General features: G+C 43.9%; 1 non-coding gene across 1 annotated transcript; it reads left to right on the top strand.

Annotated features, from left to right (window-relative positions):
• Window positions 1-3,879: 3,879 nt before the first annotated feature.
• LOC114674553 (U6 spliceosomal RNA) lies at window positions 3,880-3,984 on the top strand. Its single transcript, XR_003725699.1, has one exon. It is a non-coding gene; the product is annotated as a U6 spliceosomal RNA (small nuclear RNA).
• Window positions 3,985-4,957: the final 973 nt, after the last annotated feature.

Raw genomic sequence — 4,957 nt, 5'->3', positions numbered from 1 at the left:
TTCAAGACCAGCCTGACTAACACGGTGAAATCCCATCTCTACTAAAAATACAAAAATTAGCCAGGCATAGTGGTGTGTGCCTGTAATCCCAGCTACTCAAGGGACTGAGGCAGGAGAATCTCTTGAACCAGGGAGATGGAGGTTGCAGTGAGCCAAGAAGTTGCCACTGCACTCCAGCCTGGGCAACAAAGCGAGATTCTGTCTCAAAAAAAAAAGAAAAGTAAAAGAAGGAGAGAAAGAGGAAAGAAAGAGAAAGAAAAAAGAAAGAAAGAAAGAAAGAAAGAAAGAAAGAAAGAAAGAAAGAAAGAAAGAAAGAAAGAAAGAAAGAAAGAAGAAAGAGAGAGAGAAGGAAGGAAGGAAGGAAGGAAGGAAGGAAGGAAGGAAGGAAGGAAGGAAGGAAGGAAGGAAGGAAAAAAGATAGTTTAAAGAGTTTGCCATTCACTGTAAATTACATAATCAGTAAGTTGCACAATCAACCTAAACTATAAATCCATAGTTTGTGCCCTTAACCATTGTGTTACACTGTTTCTAAACAAGTAAATGAATAAATGAGAATAAAGATAAGAGTCTGTCCCTGAAGGTTTTACAATATAGTAGGTGACTGACATGCAGAAACAATTACAATTCAAAATAAATCTGAGCTGGAGGAACTGGGAAGGTGTTACACCCAGGATAACATTTGAGCTGGGTATCAAAGACGGAGAAGTTCAGACAAGCTAATAGATAAGGAGAGGGAATTCCTAGCTCAGAAGGTGGCATATTCAAGAGCATGATGGGCAGTGTCACACCACCAGGAAATGGGCCACATCACAGGAATGAGAAATCCTTTGTAATTTCTTACACCATGTAACTGGGCCAACAAAGTCCTCCACTACAATAAAGTCGCCAGGAGTGACAGGAGAAAGGCAGAAACTTGGCTGGCCACATGCTGTTCAAGGCTAGCATTCATTCTACAAATCTTTATTAAGCCTATTTACCAAGTCTAGCTGTGTGCTGGCCCTGGGGCCATGACTAGTAGGGCATTGCAGGCCTGCGCTACAAGCTTCAAAGGCCAGTCTGCCTCAAATAGAAGCTGCACAAGCCAGCCAAGGCTCAAGAAGAAATCCTAGCCAGATGACTGACCTTTAGGAAGATTTTGAACTAGTGGCCAAATCACTGGAGCAGAAATCCATCCTCTTCTCAGCCAGTCTTTGTCCTGGTGGGCAGCCAATCGTGTCAAGTTGTTTAACTGGACCTCACGGCGTCCAAGAGAGGCTGGGTCAGCAGATGCTTTATCTGAAGACATCCTTACTGCCCTTATTTTTCCTGGTCCCTGAGTGCTTTCACCATTATTGCAGTAGCGCGAGAAGCTGGAAAAAAATCCTGGTAGCATAACTATATGAGCAGTGGTGTTTAAGGGCTGGCTGAAAAGGCTTCAGAGGCTTGCAAGAGGATCAAGTTTACATGAAGCTTGTGTCTGCTTGGCTCTGCTTCAAAGGCCACAAATTCCTGCAAGAATTAAGGAGAGAGATTTCTCAAAATCCTTTTCACTCAAGGTGTGCCAGGATTAGACAAAGATTAGGTCCATCATGCACAACCTGTGTTACTATGCCTCTTCCTCTTCCTGGGATCAAGCTGGCTCAGGGATGTTCTGCTTGGCCGCAGAGGGATGGACAAAGTGGGCCTAAAATCTGCATCACTAACACTAAAAGGTAAAGTTTTCAGATCTCCAACAGGCTGAACTGATCCTCCAGAAACAAATTTACCAAAAATCAATCCATCAACAGCGAACATGCAAAATAACCAATTTTCCAAAAGGTCAATAAACAGTTTAAAAATTTACTAAACTCATACTTTGTGTTCTAGATGCCCCTACCTATTACCCTGCTTCTGCCTCCACCTCTTGAATATTCATTTTCAAATTTCTATCAAAATGATCAATGGATTGAACACTTAATGAACTGGTCATTCAGTGAATTGATTCTTAGCTAACTAATTTTCCACAAACAGCCCCTCACCTGGTGCATACACAGGCTTGTGAATCGCTCTCCTCTTCTTCAATTGGAGTTTGAGAGCACCTGTTAGAAAGGGGTTCAGTCCTGATTCACCTAAGCAGGTCTGAATATGGGAGATTTGTCACCATCCTCTATTGAGAGACAGCATCCTTCCCCATGGTGGAAAAGAAGCTTTCATGTTGAAAGCTTGCCTGCTGTTTGTTTACTTGAATTTGGGCGCTTTCTCTGACCTCGCTGAAAAGTCATTATGAAAGAGCAGGCTCTTGGCAGGTGTGTACGTTATAAGTGACACGCTTTAAAAACACCTCGTGTAAATCAGATATTGCCATAAAATGGAAATTGCAGCTACAAATTGCATACTTATTACAGCAGTGTCTGATATATGAGGCAATGTTGACGCTATATAACAGGTAGCTTGAGAAATAGAAAGTTACATGTGGCACATAAAAGATAATTATTTTTCAATTCGCAATAATACAATCGCTCTTATTTTTGACATCACAGAATCCTACATCAAAACTGGAAAGATTCTTATGGACATTATCCAGCCCTTCATTTTATAGCTAAGAAAGCTAAGGTTTGTGAAGGGATGCAATCCGCCCAAGGTCACCCAGAACCTGGCGGCGCTGCTTCCTTGACATACACCCACCATGTGGAGGCTCCGTGGCTCTGTCCACTTTCCTTAATGAGTCTGTGGAAGCAGGAAGTCTACTTGAGTCTACCCCATACAAGGCACCAGAGACAAGGCAAGAGACACATGGCCCCTGCCATCAAGAAGCTCACATTGGCCACACTGGTGGGGAAACTGAGCCCCAGGGAGCTGGCACAAGGAGCAGGGGCAGAGGCAGGTCAGATTGCCTCCCAAGCCCCTGACTCTGGGCCCACAGGGCAGTGCTGGCACAGCCTAAGGACAGAGGTGTGTGCCCTGCCCCCTGAACTCCCTGAGTGCATTTTTTAAAATTCTCTTTAAAATGTGAGAGAGTCAATATCCTATTGTGCTATAGTTTTGCAAAATGCTATCATTGGGAGAAACTGGATAAAGGGCATATAAGATCACTCTATTATTTCTTACAAATGCATGTGGATCTACAATTATCCCAATATAAAGTCAATTTTAAAACTATGGGAGGATTTTCAAAATGGCATCAAATGGTATATCCAGTCAAGACAGTGCTGTGGTTGGCTCACAAACCACTCTCACTCGAGCCTCACTTGAAAACAAAATAAACATCTCCCTAGAGAAGACCAGAAATGGATCAGTTAGGTGATGAACACCCTAAAAGCCCTAATGTGGCTAGGCTCGGTGACTCACACCTGCAATCCCAGCAGGGAGGCCAAGGCGGGTGGGTCACCTGAGGTCTGGAATTTTAGACCAGCCTGACCAACATGGTGAAACCCATCTCTACTAAAAATACAAAAATTAGCCCAGCATGGTGGCACATGCCTATAATCCCAGCTACTCCAGAGGCTGAGGCAGGAGAATCGCTTGAACCCAGGAGGCAGAGGTTGCAGTGAGCTGAGATCGCGCCATTGCACTCCAGCCTGGACAACGAGAGTGAAACTCCATCTCAGAAAAAAAGCTCACATTTGGGTGCAGTGGAAATACAATGCTACAATGCTTGGGCTTTGCCTCTGCCTCTGCCTCTTCCTCATTCTATGTCCTTGGGCTAGTCATCTAATCTCATTGGGTTTCAGTTTCTTGGGTTTTTTTTTTAAGATGGGGGTCTCACTATGTTGCCCAGGCTGGCCTTGAACTCGGAAGCTCAAGTGATGCTCCTTCCTCAGCCTCCTGAATAACTGGGACTACAGGTGCACACCACTGTGCTCAGCTCTCAGTTTCTTAGTCCGCAAAATGAAGCTAATTTCACCTACCTGTCTCACAAGGGCATCATTCGGCAGCATATATACTAAAATTGGAACGATACCGAGAAGACGAGCATGGCCCCTATACAAGGATGACACGCAAATTTGTGAAACATTTCATATTTTTTAAAAAAAGAATTAAATAATACATTCTAGATAGGATTATTAAAGATGGTGTTTAAGCTATCAAGAGCTGTATTCATTTCAGACTCTACAAAAAGACCAACACTGCAGGAAGACAGTGAGTGCTGTTGAAGTTCAGGGTCAGACTAATGTGGCAAGAGTCCTCAAGAACTATAGCCTTTTCTGTAGATCATCTATCCTGAAGACATGGCCCCAGATTTATCATTCCAGAAGCTATGCAGATCTGCCTTCTCCCAGGCACTCACAGGGTCGTGATTATTCACTCCAATTCAGAGTTACTTTCTGATTTCAGAATTCAGAATTCTAAGTCCATTCAGTTTTCCAGGTGCGCACCTCTGAAACTGCCACCACTAATCCTATCTCACAGAATGTAAACTGCCTGAGAGCTGGGATGCTTTGGTCTTCCATGCAACAAATGTTTATGGCGAGCCCACTTTGTGCCCAGCTCAGAACTAGCCACTGCCAGTGCTGTAATGCACAAGGAACAAAACAGACAAACTCTTCCTTTAATTGGTGTATGCAATTAAGAAATAGAAAGTGGGAGGCTGAGGCAGGAGAATGGCATGAACCTGGGAGGCGGAGCTTGCAGTGAGCCGAGATCGCGCCACTGCACTCCAGCCTGGATGACAGAGCAAGACTCCATCTCAAAGAAAAAACAGAAAAGAAAAAAAAAAGAAATAGAAAGTGGGGAGAAAAGGGAGAGTAAAACAACCCCACCAAGACAATGTCAGAGACTGGCAGGTAGCATGACAGAAATGAAGGTCACTGGCTGATTTACTGACTGGGAAGTTGTGTGTGATTGGGTGGCATTCAGCTGGTATACACATATGCTGTCCCAGTTGTAAATGGCTAGCATCTGTTTGGATTACCTAGTGAGTGTACCAACCCTGTTGTCAGAAATGTTTAATGCCACCCCTGGTGTATGGTACAGCATTAGTCAAGCAAGGCATCTTTGA

This window comes from Macaca mulatta, chromosome 20 (assembly GCF_049350105.2).
Source record: "Macaca mulatta isolate MMU2019108-1 chromosome 20, T2T-MMU8v2.0, whole genome shotgun sequence".
NCBI lineage: Eukaryota > Metazoa > Chordata > Mammalia > Primates > Cercopithecidae > Macaca > Macaca mulatta.
Note: the sequence above shows the minus strand (reverse complement) of the source record. Positions and strands in the feature narration are given on the sequence as shown.